At 37.9% G+C, this 17386-nt stretch overlaps 1 long non-coding RNA gene across 1 annotated transcript in view; it reads left to right on the top strand.

Annotated features, from left to right (window-relative positions):
- The first annotated feature begins 508 nt into the window (after positions 1 to 508).
- LOC148214253 (uncharacterized) overlaps positions 509 to 17386 on the top strand; it is a 133586-nt gene continuing 116708 nt past the window's right edge. The window contains exons 1-4 of the long non-coding RNA XR_015798576.1: positions 509 to 709; positions 1672 to 1792; positions 3287 to 6741; positions 8725 to 13379. This is a non-coding gene — a long non-coding RNA (uncharacterized LOC148214253). The remainder of the gene's footprint in view (positions 710 to 1671; positions 1793 to 3286; positions 6742 to 8724; positions 13380 to 17386) is intronic.

Raw genomic sequence — 17386 nt, 5'->3', positions numbered from 1 at the left:
TGATATAATCCCACATGTCTGATGACTACTAGCTATTAGAGTATTTGCACACATTGTCTGCCTGTTTGGATGCTGGAAAGAAATATTTTTGAAATGTACAGCTAAAATGCATCAAAGGATAACAGTTTTTCTACCTTCTTGATATATTGGAACTAAGAAGAAATTCCAAGGCAATGCCATTTGGAGCTAAAGGAATGAAGAAATATTTTGAGAAATGCATTTAGGTCGTCATCATCATCATCATCATCATCATCATCATCATTATCATCATTTTAATAGGGGCAAAGTAATCCACATTGAAGCCATGCCCTCTAGCACAGAACTACTGAACCTGCCTGCAGGAATTAATTATTTCAGCTGTTTTAGCCAAAACCATAAAACTGTCATACAGACACTGTACCCTAGGAGAGGGTTAACTTTCTTCTGAATGCAAATGCCCTCATGGGAATGGAATGTGTAGTGTTTGGAAGTGGCTGTGCCCCAGAATGCTTTGAGAGTCTACTGACTACTGAATGTTAACAATCAGTATTATTAAAGAACAATTGATGGCCTGTAACAAAACTACAGAAACTAATTACTGGAAAACTTTTATTGTACTTTAATTACTGGGCTTCTTTGTCAATTAGCAGGAGAGAGAGAGAGAGAGAGAGAGACTCATTTTATAGCAACAATAAATTTCCTAGAACTACAGTCATCAGCTGCTGAAAAAGTAAGTCTATTAATGCATAATATCGAGGCATAGCCTGACTGCAGAACTAATGTGGAATTACTTGTACAAATAAAAAATCTGTGAAACAATAATAATTTCTTCTCATGCAGTGCCACTGCTATCTGACACACTGGCCTTATGTTTCAATATGATTTTTGTGGCTGATGTCAAGCATACCCTCCAAAATTTTCTGTTTTTGAAACAGATGCAGTGTGCAGGGCTTTTGAAACCCCTGTAAGAAAGTCAGTTGGTGATCTATCAGTAACTGTTTAGCTGCTATTTTACTAAATCATTGGCTCTGTAAAGTCAAGTCACCTCTGAGCAGCCACCGATCCACACAGACAAGAGAAGCTGCATGGGTTTTTGTTTTAATTTATTCTATTGAAAAAATACATTTTCCCCCCAGATTATTAATTTATGGTATATGTACCTGGTGCAATGGACACAGCTACACAGCTCAATGAAGCTAAGCACATTAAACGTGTTGTGTCTTTTCTACTGACCAGACAAGGTGCTAGAGTGAAGAGTAGGATGTTCTGATGCATGCTTTACTGACACATCTAGAAGAACTAACTCTAGTGCATCTGCATGAATGACAGGTAGACCAAAATAACTGAACAATAAAAAATCATAATTAATTAACAATAACAATAACCCCATATAGTATACACCCTTTCCCACCAAGATAAAGATCGTATTATGTTTACAAATCTAGCCACTGTATGTCAGCCCTTTGAGGTAGACCAGACAAGGAAACCATAGTTATGAAAGCTAATAGTACTTTTATCATAAGGTTACAGTAACAGAATCTTTCAAGTCTGAATGTGCTTCCCCCCTCCCTCCCTTTATCTTCAAGAGAACTAGGGAGGGTCAAGTCTGAGATGCTTTCTCAAATTGCATTTCTGCCTCAGGCTCAAATTTCTTTTGTCTGTTGTCCTGGTCTCTTCCTTCTGTTCCTCAAGGTGTTGCTACTGCCCATTACACTGTGGCGAATTACATATATGAATGGCACCAAGTATGCTTGGTGTGTTCAATGACATTGGCAGCTATGGAGCAATTATTGTTTGTGAACCTACTTTGGGGGTAGGTACTTTTGCATCTTCAAGAATTACAGTTGAATCTCCAACCACATCATTTGCAACTTCTTTCTGTATCTCTGTTTTCTTCAGCTGGCCAATGGATCACCCTGAATGGTCATCAGGAACTCCCTTTATAGTATAAGAAAGAAATCCAAGTCTATCTTTGATCTTGGTTAATCACTTACACTCCTCTCTATAGACTCTTGTTTGTACTGTTTATGCATTGGAGCAGCATCCTACTTCAGTGTGGGAACATTGCTCAGGTTGTTTCAGTTGTTTGTCCTGAATATTTATGCTCAAATTAGACTCAAGAAGATCCAGTCCTGAATGCATGGTAAGACCACACTGGATTTGATTTGTTGTAGAAACTATGTTGCGATATCACATAACTTTAGGCAAATAGAACCAAATATGCTTTGGGAAACTAAGGTGTAGCATTCTCCTATAATACAATTTTTCCTTTGATGTGCTTGAGTGTGCCAATATCATATTTGACCACAAGCACAGCATCAGCCAATAACTTTAGCTCGCTCTCAGTAGTCTGTGTGATAGGAACCACAGCACTCAGGTTGTTGATGGAACTCCAATTCAGCAGCAGTTCCAAAGCCAGTCAGAATTCCAAATGCTGCTGCTCTACCTGTTTGCACAGCACGTAAGTCAAACATATTTTGCCAGTTATTATATTTTGTAGCTAAGGTATAATTCCAATTTAAGTGATCTTTTCTCAAGTATAAATGTATGTATGTATTTATGTGTGTGTGTGTGTGTGTGTCAGTTGTACTTATGATGGCTTTAATTTAGCATCTCTGAAATGCTGCCCCATGTTTGTACAGTGATACAACTGATACTGCAGAATCAGTATCAAATTGCATTGGTATGTTTTGCCATTCACTTCTGGTGTGAGCTATATTGCTGGTCTGATTTCACTTTTTATGCTGTGGATTTCCAGACTAAGTGTCCCATTTTCACTTTCATTGTCAGATTCTTAATTTATGGGATGCAGCACTGAGCTTCTTTTAAAGTAACAGTGTCACTGTTTATTTTTAGCAAAAGGTTTGTTTTTTCCTGAGCAACAGGCAGCTGCATGGCTTCTTTGTCTTAACTCCATGTCTGCACGTGTGTATGCATGTGTGTGATCAGCCCAGTTTGGTATTGCATAAGGCTGGGGAAAAGCAGACCCTATGCATGCCTGGGGTGAGTTTGAGATTGTTGTTACTGTAATATGAGAGAGAAGGGTAAGGACAGCCTTGGATCAAAGCTGCTGACTGGAGCATTCACTCATGGGAAACCTGGCCCATTTTTGGCTTCCTAAATATTTCTGTGCTTATATCAGTTCTATAATTAGTATTTTTAATGCTTCAGACAATGCTTACCACTTCTATTCAGACTCAGCAACTTAGATATTGAAGAGCTGCCAGCTGTACTTTCAAAAGTATTGCTAGTTATGTTCTGTGTTCTCACTGCTCAGATTGCTCTTAATGTCTTTTGCTCCGTACAGAGTCAGCTCAGAAGCCATACAACCCTTGTAAGCAGCACCATGTCTAATCATAGAGTGATAGAATCGGAAGTCATCTCAGAACTCATCTGGTCCAAGCCCCTGTTCGATGCAGGAGATGCCAAATGTTTTAGACAGATGCTATCCAGCCTCGGTTTGGAAACCTTGGGTGAAGAGATGCATATCACTGCATGAAGCAATCTGTTCCACTGGTTAACTGCTTACCACCAGGAAATTCCTCTCAATATCTAACCTGAATCTTCTTCCCTGTACTTTCAGCCTATTGGTTGATTCCTGCCTATATATGATAGCCTATTAGATATCTCATGATTGCTATCATATCACACTGCAGTCTTCTTTTTTGCAAGCTAATTATACCCTATTTCTTTAACTATTTGTTTCTTATAGGACTTTTTCCCCATCCCTTCACCATTTTGATAGCCCTCACTCCAGTTTGTCTATGTCCTTTTTAAACCAAGGCAAAGTAGAATGGGACAATTACTTCCCATGAGCTGGACTCTAGGCTCCTGTAATACATCTCAAAATCACATTTGTCTTTTATACAGATGCATCATGCTGTTGGCTTGTGTTCAGTTTGTAATCTACTAGAATATCACCTTAACTCCTTAATTCTGGTAATTAATAAAAATGTTCAACAGCACAGAGTCCTGTAGCATTCAGTTAGATATCACTGTCCGGTCTGGTGAGGAGCCATTAGTGAGTACTCTCTTAGCATGGTCATTCAGCAATTATGAATCCATCTAACAGTTCTATCATTTAGCGCATATTTTACCATTTTATTAATGAGGATATTATGAGAGACTATTTCACTGAAGTCAAGGTAAACTATGTCCACAGTGTTCCCTTACTTAATTAAGCTAGTAACTCTGTCAGAAAAAGAGATAAATTTAGTCTTGCATGACTTGCTTGAGTCAGACCCATGGTAAGCTCTTGTTAATTACTGTATTCCTATTCAAGTGCTCACAAATATGCTGTTTAATAAACTGCTTGACAACTTTACCCAGCAGAGATGTCAAGCTGAGAGTTCTGTAATTTTGGAGTCCTACTTCCCTTTTTTGAAAATAGGGAAAACTCATGCTCTCCTCCAGTCTTCTAGGACTTCCCCAGTTTTCCAGGAGTTCTCAAAGGTTACAGTTAGTAGTTCTATAGTCACTTACACTAGTTCCTGCTAGGATGTATTTCATCTGACCTGGAGACTTGAATTCTTGAACCCATTTAAATTAACTAAATGTTCTTTTACTTTCTCTTTGACTGTCCTGAACTGCAGCTTCCTCCTTTTACTAGCAGCACAGTGGGGGCCAACCAGGGCTTTATTTCCATTATAAGAGAAGACAGACATAAAGATGTTCCATTTTCTCACTATCACCTGTTACTGATTCACCCCTTTCTGCTCACAACTGACCTATAGCATCTTAGGGTCTTTCTTTTTGTTTCTGATATAAACAAAGAAGCCTTTTTAAAAAATATTTTTGGAACATTTCTCAAGGGCCTCAGCTCATTCTGAGCTTTAACATATCAGACACAATCGTTAATATTTCTAGCAACTGCATCTCTTTCTATTTATGCATCTCTTTCTATTTCTATGTTTACGTTCCCTTTTCCTTTCATGTTAGAAAGCTCTGTGTCTATCCACACTGATTTCTTTGGTTCCCATTTTTCCTTCTTGCAGGAACTGCTTGCAATTGTGCTCTTAGTTTCTTATTTTTTTAGACTTGCCCTGAACCTTTTCTTCTTCAGAATTTCAAGCCATTGGTTCTAACATACCTTCCAAGTGAGTTCATCAAACTCTACTCTTATGAATGCCAGTAGATCAGTCTGATTCTTCTCTATTCCTAACAATAGGAAGGGATAGTTATCAATAGATTCGAAGACAACACATCCCCTATGGCATAATACAAAGTCTGCCCTCTGTAGCCACCAGTTCCACTTAGCAGGGAATCACCCATCACCACAACACGCCTCTTCTTCCTCAAAATGCCCTTGGCTTTCTTTGATCCATAGGGGCCCAAATGTAATCCACCTGTTATGAGAAGCTGGAGTTGGTGAGGCTTACACAAATAGCTGTGGATTATCTTCTAAAGCAAAAGCTTGAAACAGGCTGAGTGCCTCCTGATCCTCTTGCTTCAGAGTCAAACATACTGTCACTTGCTTTTCTGGCATTCATTCACCTTTCTCTGCCCCCTTTCTCTGTCCCTCCATCTCCTGCCTCTCTGCCCCTCCTGAGAAGCTTCACCTGTTCCATGCAGGAACTTCTCACCTTCCCCACTATGTGTTGTAGAAATTCTCTCCTTCTTCTTCTCCAATAATGATACAAGCTTGCATTTCCAGCAGATGTAGTTTGGATTCCTTTCTGACAGGAGGACAAACATTGCAACATACCTTGCAGATGACCACAAAGCTTCCTTCAGTGTCCAGATTGTTTGGGGTGTCCCTTATATACTTTCCTTGCTCACTCATTAAGTTTGCTCTCTGAGGAGTTGGCTTCCTTATGTGTCCTCTGAAACTGCCTCAACTAGGTCAACAGGAAGCAATGTTCCAATTGTGCACAATGGACAATTAGAGCAGTCAACAGCACAATAGTTAATCAGTAGCATTCAGGAAACAGCCAGGAGCATTCAGCAGTCTCCACTTCCTTGCTTCTTCCATTCTCTTCTTCTTCTTCTCTTTCTTCCCTCTCCTCAGTTGAACTCCATTAAACAGAGACAGAAAATCAGTGACCTATCCGTGCATCTGTGTCCCAGCAGCAATAACTGATGGCTGTTTGTGTGATTTCATGTTAGGCTGCTATAATCTACTGTATTAAGCTTCAAGCCCAGAGCCAGTAACTAGGTTCACACATTACTAAGCCATTACTTTGTATAGTCACAATTTGTTGATCATTCCACAGTGGCAGGATTTACACAACATGATAAGCCAAAAACCAAGCAAATGATATTATTGTCAGTACATTGGGTGCAGCCAACAGGAAGCTACCAAGGAATTGCTGCGCCCAACTTCTGTTCTAGAAAGCCAGTATTCAGTTTATTCCCTTAGTATGTGGAATAGCTTTAGTTATATGAGAGATAATTATTTTGAGGAAGACTATGTTATTAAGCCATTTATATTTATTTATATTTATGCCATTTAGCATAGCAATGGGCAACTTGTGTCCCCGGGGTCACATATGGCCCTTGTGTCCTTTTTTACAGCTCTTGGAGAGACAGACATCTGCAGTGGGGAGGGGGGGATCAATGATGTCAACATGATGGGTACAACTAGCAATCATAATTGATAGGTAAAATTGCTGCCATTTTGAGATTGGATACAGATGAAAACTGTAACATAGCCTAAAATGTATGTATTTTTATTTATCAGACTTATATTTACCACAATTGGCAGGCACTTTGCAGTTCAAAGAGCAGAATCCAAACTCCATGAAAAAAAGCCCCACCACACAGGTAATATGGTTGTGCCAAAATTGCAGCCCTAGGTCTTCCCAAAATGGTCCTGAGCCACGGAAAGGATGTCTTGCCTGATATTAAGGCTTCCAGACAAGCACTGTTCATCCTTCAAATCTGTGGAGTATATGTCTGGCTCCTTTCTTTTCCTTGCTAAAATTTGCCACAAACATGTTGAAAATACCAGATCTGTTCAGAACAGCAGATAAAAGTGAAGGTAGCCCATTGGCATTAACTACCCAATCTTGCCCCAGAGTGATCAAAGGAAATAGTAGGGAAGCAAAGAATGTTTAACATACAGCACAGCATACTAATGTCTTGAATTTCTGGTTGTACTAGGTTAAGGAAGCATACTCATTTGTCACATCTTGTCTTATTTTATACCACTTGAATAAACTGGGTTTTGGGTGCTCAGGAGATTCCAGATTAGTGCCTATAGATGATTTTAATAAGAACTGTAATCTATAGTCTCTTGGTATGTTCATACATATATGATGATGCACATCAATAATGACCCCTATAAAGATCAAACTGAATAGGATAGGATGAATTTTTCATGGGCCATTGAACACACAAATGATGTGCAAATTCCTCAACCCTGAAATTGTTGTGGATTTGATTAAGAACTGATTTGTAAAAGTCTCGGCAGTGCTTGTGTGTGTGTACATATCTGTGTGTACATGTAACTGTACTATCAGTTTGTTAAGATATAAATCATTATCAGCAATTTATCCAACCTATCCATTTTTCTGGATTTATCGAATTTTCCAGAAAATTTATCCAATTTTCCAGAAAAATTCACAGTGTACAGCCAAAAGATGGTGGGAAAAGCAATCAAATAAGAATGATTGAATTAGTATTTGACTGCTCGCAGCATTTACTACTAAAGGTTAATGAGATGCTTATAGGGAGAACGTGAAAATTATGTAGGTGTGTATAGCAAGTAAGTTGGAGACATCCATGGATACATAAAATCCAAATCAAGTTTAAATGAAGCTTCTTCCTCCTATCCTTCTATGTAGCCATTTTTCTTCTTTTTCCTTAGCCAAGTTCTTGGTCGTTTGCCCTGGCCTGGTAATTTATTTAATCTATATGGAAAATATTGTTATGATGATGTTTTTGGCAATGCCTTTTAATAGGATTTCAGCCCTGTCCCTTGGATGAAGTCCTGTTTTAAATCTCTCCTACGAAGAAGGATGATTTTGTGCATTTGAGGACTGAGTAATCTTCCCCAATTCTCTTGTGACACTACCCATAGTAGAGCCTTTCATTGGCTACTGGTTAGGATAGAGCATGGTTCAAACTGCTCTTAGCATTTACTGTAGGACCTTGAGGTTATCCTGCCCTGGTTACTTTGAGAGTTTCTGGTGCAGTGTGGGCATGCTTGTGTATTGCCCTGTGCTAACCATGGGCATCTGGTTAGTCCTTTTACTCAGAAATGATGTAAGCATCCATTTCCCTTATACTTAATTGATGTGGTATTATTTATTCATTAGTTTTCTTCACCACCATAATCAATAACAGACTCTTGGTTAACACAATAGAAGTATTAAAACGTGTAACATAAATATATAAAACTCATAAAACATAAACAGTAAAACAATAAACCAAAGATAAACATAGATGGTGTCAAAGCCCAGCATCCTCCAAAAATTCTCCAGAAAAGTTCAGTTTTAACCAATTTCCAGAAGGCTGTTAGAATGGGAGCCAATCTAGTTTCTGGAAGACTATTCCACAGAATAGCCATTCAAACCTTTTCCTTTCACTGCATAATCTGAGGCCTCTATCATGATCTCTCCTTCTGTAACCTTCCCTTTTTAATTTTCTGGTAATTGTATTGGTTATGTTCCTTATTTTTATATTGTTGCACTTATAATTTGAACTGTACTGCATTTATATAGTATTGAACTGTAGTATGGCACCCTGGTGGCAGTAGTGAAATTAAAATATATATACTTACGTGTTTTTGTATTTTGTCAAAAGAGGAAAATGGGCATGTTCTTCATCATGTGACAGAGACGCTTTAGCAGACAGCCTGAAGTGACAAGCAAGGCCTCATTCAGATACAAAAGAACATCTCACAGGTCAGCCAAGAGCACTGTCATGGAGTTCATTACAGTGAACCAATCTGAAATTATCCTGAACAGGTGTGGCTGGTAATGGTCCAGGTCAACTTGCCCTACACAATCAGCATTTCCTGAAGTTAATTCTACACTTCCTTCTTTACCACTTGGCTCACAACTAATCTGTTTGTAGTGATATAATTGTGGATTGCACTACAAGGTGGATCTATGGGGCTCATCCACACAGCTGCTTTGCTGGACAGTGATTTGTGGTTGTTCCTGGCTGAGAATCACCAAATCCAAGAAAAGCTGCCCCCAGTCACCATAGGGAATGTGTGCCAGAAAAGTGGTGCTTGTAAGGTCTAGGCATTCCATGCAACTATTTTTTTTTCCAATTTTTGTCTCAAAGGACTGTCAACCTTTCAATCTATTGACTTAGCAAAGATGAGAGCAAAGAAATGATAGCAAAGAGTTCCCCTCTCTTAAGTACAACATAGTGTTCTCTTAGATTTGTGCAGCCCAGACCTTACATCAGCTTTGCAGTCAGTATTCAAGAATGGGGTTTTGATGTGTGCAAGATGATCCATTGTGGAGTGCTCTTGGGTACATCCACATAATTTCTCAAAATTATATTCTCTCTTGGTTGCTGTCTAGTGGTCACCCAGATTTATGCAGCTGAGATGCCACCACTGGATGTATTGCTGAAGAGCGGGAGGTTGAGAAATAATTTTTCCTGATTCTTGTGTCAAATCACAGCAGTCATACATACAGCAATGTTCATCTAAAAAGGTAGAAGAGGAGAAAACATTGGCTGTATGTATCAGGTTCCATTCTATAATGGAATAAATTTATTAAAATAACGTTCCAAGAGGAGAGGAAGTGAAGAATCATGGTTTCCTTGAGAGCAGAGGCCAATGGGAAGGGAATTCCCTGTTGCACCAGCTAAAGAAGCACACGAGACAATTTATTTCAATTGCACTTTCAGTTGCATGTGTTAAGTTGTGGATAGGTTAGTCCATTTCAGGGCTTTCCACTCTGAAAATGGTTGACCAACCCATTTAAAAAGAAAGTGGCTGCATGCCTGCAGGCCGCTTGTAACTGAACAAGTCACCAACCCTCACTGTGTCATCTCAGCCTCTGCCTCCGTGCACCATAGATTGTCCAGATGGGAGAAATTCTCACTACGCTCCTACCAAAAAAGTAGATGGCTTCAGTCTGTCTCAGCAGTGGGCTGCCTACAAGATGGAGACTTTGTTATGAGGAGATATCTTCAGCAAATTTAACTGAGGCATCTTTATACTATGGTAAGTAGACTGTGTGGATGAACCCAGAGGGAAACACAAATACCAAGTTCTAGATGGATCTCAAGCTTCTGCTAACAACCAAAAGGCTATGCAAGCCGAGAATTAATGGAAGTTGAAGTCCAGCACCTCTGGAGAGGACTAGGAAGGGAATAGCTGATCTACACTGTTTCAGTCTGTCAATGGGAATGTGTGAAGCTTCCAAGAATGTAGCCATTCTTGTTGTGAACTTTCTTTTTCTGTCAGTGATATGGCTTTTTGCTCCATCAATGGTCTTTCTGGCAATTGAGTAAACACAGATATCACTGGTATACAGGCTGTGGTGGCTTTTTTTTTTTTTGGCCACCCATGAAGTAAACAATCATCCTCCAGTTCAGCTGAATAACAGCAATGCCCTCATCGCTGCCCTCACTATCAGAATTTTTCCATTTCAGTAAAAGGAGATGTTACCATAGTGAAGTCTAACTCCCTTAAATAGAAGAAATATGTCCCCTTCCAAGTAGAGTACAATGTAGACTTCCCTTTGTGGTAAAGATCTTTAATGACTACAAGTGCTCAGACTACTACTTTTGTGTCAGATACAAAAGAGTAAAAACTATTTGGGGCAGAGGGATTCATCTGGCCTTTTGGTCCTTGTTGCCTGGTTGTAGTGTTTTCTTGTTGTTAGTTCCCCACTTTTCTCTCTCTTTTCCTCCCTTTTTGCAAGATGAATGCCTTCTTTCTCTTGTGTGCACCTTCTGCAACACCAGCCTGCCTATACAAAAACAAGAGAAATCACTTCACTCCTTCATGTTACTGTGCGGAATGTGTATGTTTCCAGGCAGAAATAGGAGTGACCTGTTGAGTTACAGAAATCAATTTTATCTTGGGTTGGTCAGAAAGAATTCCTTCTCCCCCCTCTCCCCCCCCCCCTTTGCCCTTCTAAGGCTTAAAACTTGTGACTGCATGTTTGGTACCTTTGAAGGCAACATTCTGATGATTTTCTCATATGGAAGGTAGTTTAACTCTTTGACTGCCATAGACACTATTCCAGCTAGGGATTTCTCCTGCTTTTGAAATTCCCTCCCTCCCTCCCTCCCTCCCTCCCTCCCTTCCTTCCTTCCTTCCTTCCTTCCTTCCTTCCTTCCTTCCTTCCTTCCTTCCTTCCTTCCTTCCTTCCTTCCTTCCTTCCCAGTTTTTGTGAATGATTTATTATGGTTGAATCTCCATTTCAGATTACTTGAGGCTGAGAGAGCTTAGATTTTTAGCATTTAGAGATACTAGCACAGTCAGAAGCTTATTCTTTTAAGATCTTCTTTCTTATATTGTCTAACACGTCTGAGAAAAGCCCTTACTACTAAAGAACCTGTGAATCATTTATTACAGTGAAATGTTCCCAAAAAGCAGGTAGGAGAAGGAGGAGCCAGAAGTCCTGGGGAAGAATTCAGAAAGAACAGGAGTTAGCGTAGGAGCGAGACTTTCTACACTAGAAAAATCAGACTAAAAGCCATTCATATATTTAGTAGTTATTTTAAACATCTCAGGCCATTTTATAAAGGTTGAAACGTAGCTCCAAAGTCTGGCTCTAGGGGAGCTCAAAAACGAAAGTCTTGTAGGTAACTATGTTTTTAATAGTTTTTCTTCTCCTTTTTTTTTTTTCTTTTATCTTTAAGTAACAAAATAGTGGAGACTTTGGCACTCCGTTCAGAGATTCAAACATATCTTTAAAATCTTTTTCCTTATGGTCAAAAATAACATAATGTGTTTTGTCTTTATGGTTAATTTTTCATCAATGATAACTAAGCATTAGCTATACAACTTTGGTAACTTTTTTGTCCACTTACTGATACTTTATCTCTGCATCAGCTATTTTTTCTTTTTCTTTTTACTTGTTCATTTTCTTCTTCTTTTCCTTCTTTAATAACAATAAAATATTTTTTTTAAAATAATGAAAAGGAAAAAGGGAAAAAGAGAGAGTCTTGCAGAGCCAGTGAGAAGAGAATTGGCTTTAGACTGAAGGAACCTGGATTCCAATTCCCATTCACCCATGAATCATAGAATCAGACAAAACTAGAGCTGGACACAAAAGGCCTTCATTTCTGCACAGAGAAGTTGGGTGAATGTTTTATTTAAACTTATCCAGGGAAGGAATAATGCTCTAAGAATTTCTCATGTGCAAGATTCTCCCTTAGCAATGATGGCAGTGCCATTGTTGGAAAATCTCCATGGAAGGGAGGCCGCAGACCGCTGGAAAGCTGATGTTACAATAGATAAGACATTTGCATAGTTGACAGATTCTTTGTAACTAAATGAGAACAAGGACACCACATCACAGAGATAAGAATTTCATAGAGTTCCTTTATTCTCTGAATGAAATTTCCAAAGCAAATTCTTTTGCATCAAATAAAAAAAGAACTGTAAAAAAAGGATTTTTTTTTTCTGCAACGTGCTAATATGCAACCTTAGCATTAATGTTCTGAAATGTTAATACAAATATAGTGGAGCTTCCTACCAATGAGGATGTAACAAAAGGTCTTACTTTCACCAAACAGTGAAACAGTTGCCACTCTTTTCACTCATTGCTTATTTTATCTAATTAATATTATAATCCATGTTGTTCCACAATCTGGTTATTTTTAGGTGAGTCTCTGTAAAATCCAGGATTGAAAGCATAATGCCTAATGAAATTCTCAATTTCCCTTTGTTTTTAATATCAGTCATCAGACTTTTTAAGCCAAAGCAATGTTGCTGAAAGAGAAATAAGCTTTCTTTCAATATAGATGAAGGGGCTTTGCTATCATCATCATCCTCATCATCAAAATCATCATCATCATCATCACCATCACCATCACAGTCTTTGATATTCATAAAAAGAAACATTGGGAATAAATTTGCCTTCCTGTTCTGTAAATTCTACTGTGACTACTTGGTTAGAATATTGGCTTTGCATCTAGGGACCATTGGTGATTCCCCATACCAGAAGGCAGAAAGACTGGGGAATTACAAGCTTTGTAGAATTAAAAAACAACAATACTTCAAACAGGCAAATAAATGAAAATAAGAAAAAAATTGTTCAACTTAATGAGGACCAATGAATGTTGACTATCTGGTGCAGAACAAAAAAAGAAAAGAAAACAGATAGAAAGGCAATAAAATGGACTAATACACAGGAAGGCATGGCTGAGTGGCTGGAATGGCAGACAGGAACTGTTCACATTGTAAGATCTTATTTCAGATCCCGCTTGTTCTACTGAATGCGCATACTTCTGTGTCATTGATCCAAAGGTTGAATTGAGTAAGTACACATTATTTCACAGTATTTATTTCCTAGATGTTTATCCCACTTTTATCTTTGGGACAGCAAATAGCAGGGTCTTTTAAAAATATTATGTTTATTTATTTTAGTAGTGATCAAATAGTGTCATCTTTCAGGACCCAGGAAGTGTACCTGTTCTGTCGCAATAGAACTCTGGAATGAGTTCCCCCTGGAGATCCAGACAGCTCTTCTCAGTGGTTTTCCAGAGCGCCTTAAAGACCTGGCTGTTCTCCTAGACCTTGGGTCAGGGTGCATGCTTGTTAGAGGTGATTGATATTTCCTGTTTTTGTGTTGATGTGGTCTGGACTGCCATTGTGTTATTTCTCTTATTGTATTTTTTAAAAATTTACATTACTGTATCTGCTTTCTGTTTTATTTTGTAAGCTGCCCATAGTCATTCTGGAATTGGGCAAGGCCAAAGCTGAATAAGATAAAATAAAATATTTAAAAACACTACCAAGAAGAAATACAAAAGAGAGAGAAAGAGATAGAAGAGATTTACAAGTTATATAAAATTAAATTAAAAATTCAGTGTAACATTAGGTCAGTGCTGGATATTAAAATTTCTTGAATTAATTTGATACTTCAAAATTATTATTGGGAACAAGTCAGTAATTAACTAAAATGGCTACTATAATAACCATAACTATTAACAATTAACTATTAATAATCATAAATATCTATTAAGAGAAGTTTGTATCAAGCCTAAAAATTGTATTCTTATTGAATGATTCATGCAGAAGATAATATATATAAGCCCATGTTAAGAGAAATACAAACTTATGTAGTTACAATACATAAATGTTTCCAAGTTGAATTAAAATCTATGTCAAACTTCACTTTTAGATATAAAATTATTTTTGATATTGATACATTGATCCCACAGGTTAATTTGCCATTCTTCTAAAGAGGTAACATGTGATTTCCAATAAAAAGCAGAGAGTATCATGGAAGCTGTTATTATATACAAAGCTTACTTAGTATACTTTGTAGGATTATGAAGTTTATCATCTGGATAGTGTTGAATCTAAAATGATGACTTCAACAGATACTTATATTCAATCTTTTGTTCTGGGGTTCCAGTTGGGACATAGATCTTTTTGTAGTTCATCCCTCTATCTTGTAGGAGGATGGCTGAGTTATATTTAGTAAAGTTTAACAGAAAAATAGCTAGCAGGAAAGATAATTCAACTTTTAAAATATGTTTTATTCTATTATAAATCATCTTCCAGAATTGTTGTGCACTGCCACCAAATAAAGAATAAAGATCCAACCTGGTTTTTGCATTTTCAACCATTTTTGAAAACGAATTAACTATTTTGGCAATTAGCACTGGAGTAATATACCAGCAGTAAAACATCTTGTACTAGTTTTCTCTAAATAGTATTTATGGTGAATTTAAGTTTTTTTCCTTCCTAGCATTTTTCCCACAGGTGCAAGGCCCACTTTTTTTGGATCTGTTGACCAACCGGCTTGTCACGTGAGCCTGACATCGTGGGCTGAGACAGAGTGACTGGCCCAAAGTCATTCAGCCAGCTTTCATGACTAAGGCAGGATTAGAACTCACAGCCTCCTGGTTTCTAAGTTGATGCCTTAACCACTAGGCCAAACTGTTTGTCTTCTATTGATATTCCCATTCTTACATATCACTTGCCCAATGTAAATTCTGCATCCATTTAATCATACACTGTTTACTTTGTTTTGGTTTATGAGTCATACTTCAATAACATATGAAGTACGTTATTGAAGATAATTCTATATGAATCTTGATCAAATTTTTGGTACATTCATTTTTATGGAAATAAATATTTAATATCGAGGCAAAGGGTTGGTAAGTCTGGGCTGATTCTTTTTCAATCTTTATCCCATACTTTATATACTGCTTAGAATTTAATAATTGTTTATAGCTTGTGTATTTCTATTTGTTGTCAAACCAAAGATACTTTTGCAAATGCATGGGAGTTCTGCTCCCTTATAGCCCAGCCATAAGGTGATATAATCCAGTTTGGGATCCAGGTTAGACAGCTGGCTTGATAGTACAGTTTGAAATTTGGTACTTTCATTCTTTTAAGTAACAGCAGACTCCTAAGTGATCTCTCATCTATGTATGGGCAAGATGCATGCTTCAGCAAATGTACTTTATATGTCATAGTAGTTGAAAACTCCATTTCACATTTTGAGAGCCCTGTGTTTATGTGTGCAATGTTTTATTATTACTTTTAACCTTTTTAAAATCCATCCTTTAAAAAAAAAAAGAGTCCAAGGCAGCTACTAACAAGAGGAAAAAAATAGTAACACAAGTAAGTATAAAAACTGAGAATGAAGATTGTGAAATACAAAATGATTTCATAAACCCAATTACAATTTATGTTAGAACTAGTAAAATTTAGATTTTCAGGTAAAACTAATTTCAAAAGCAGTGACATGCAACTTGACAATTTGAATGTTTTCTCTACTATATCTGCTAAAGCCGCAATTGTTTGCTCAGTAAACTGGGAATAAGCCTCATTGAATTAAACGGGATTTGCTTCTGGGAAGACATTTGATAGCATTGCATTGTTAATCAATTATCAAAACAAAATTTTAAGGGAAGCATGAAGTATTTAACACTTGTGGACATTCATCCTGCACAGTATGCACTACATTAAACATGGTTGCAAGCACTGTTATACTGACTGGTAGCAGAAACATGGAATTCTCATTAAACCTATTCATTAAAATAGATAGAAGGGTGATAAACCAAAGAGGGACAATGCCCCTTATATTAAAGGAGATGCAGCCATTAGAACAGCTACAGGGACATATAGAACTGAACTGTAATTTCCAGTAGGCCCAGCTAGCATGGTCAATGATGAGGGACGCTGAGAGGTAGGTTTTAGAATAATCTGGGAGCTGATCATTGATGACCCCTGAATTAAAGATTCAGGTGTGATCATAACTACACTGAGTATGTCAGGGCAGGGGTACATTTTGCCTTTTAGGACTAAAAGTAATTTATAGGAGGACTAGCATTAACTTCCTATCTTTGACTACGTAATTGAGACAGTTTCCCCCCCAAAATTTATACATTCAGTTTCCCTGAGAATAGCAACTTTCTTAAAACCTCAGCTAATTTTTTTGTACAGTATATTGGAAAAACACAAAGATCTCCAATATTCAAAAAAATTCACTTTTATTATAAGGCCCTCAGAATAACAGTTCATAATACAATTCTTCAATTGTAAAGGATGGGAAATCTCTCACATCTCTAATACAAAAGAATGCATTAGCTCTCATATGTTCTGCATGTTAGGATCTTTGATTCACAATGTCTCTCTTACTTATAGTAGGCTTGTTTTTCTTTACCCATTTCTGAACTTCTCATACTTGTTCTGGCCAAGTGATCTAAATATTTGGCTGGAGTTGTGCTATTTGCTGTGATGGTGCAGCTCAACCCAAACTCGACTATTTCATTTGGTTTTGTTTTTTACTCCATCCATGTAGAAGAATTGCCATATTTTGAGGGTTAGAATACGTGTTTCTTGGCAATATAAATTGGGGCATGGGGTGTTTCTGGTATACTCATCTCCCTTCTCCCTTTCTCGTTCTTTCCTTCTCACCCCAGGGTGAAGGGAAGAATTTTTTCTTTAGGACACCTTCATACAGCGAGAACCCCCGCCCTTAGAGGTGTTTGCCATGCATTTACTACATTTTCCTGGCATAACACTCTTCAGAGCTGTCTGCATTTCTAAGAAGCCAATGCTGGAGCGTTTCCTCTCCCTCCGCAAGCGTTCAGCTTCAATGGACACCCATTTGTAAAGGTTCTTTACAAAGGAAATCATGATCCCTTTGGCCTTGGTTGTCATGTACATGTTGTCCCTTCGCAGCTGTTGTAAGGTCTTGGAATCATTAAGAGCGGGGGAGTTTGGTTTCCTATTATTGCTCTTTCCATGTTTTGTAACTGGCTTCCGCTTTGCCTGCCCCCCGCGCTTGAAATAACGCTTTTT

Source organism: Python bivittatus, unplaced genomic scaffold (assembly GCF_059951505.1).
Source record: "Python bivittatus isolate LINGU-HERP-01145 unplaced genomic scaffold, Pbiv_v1 ctg000700_np1212, whole genome shotgun sequence".
Lineage (NCBI taxonomy): Eukaryota > Metazoa > Chordata > Lepidosauria > Squamata > Pythonidae > Python > Python bivittatus.
This window is presented reverse-complemented; position numbering and strand designations above follow the sequence as displayed.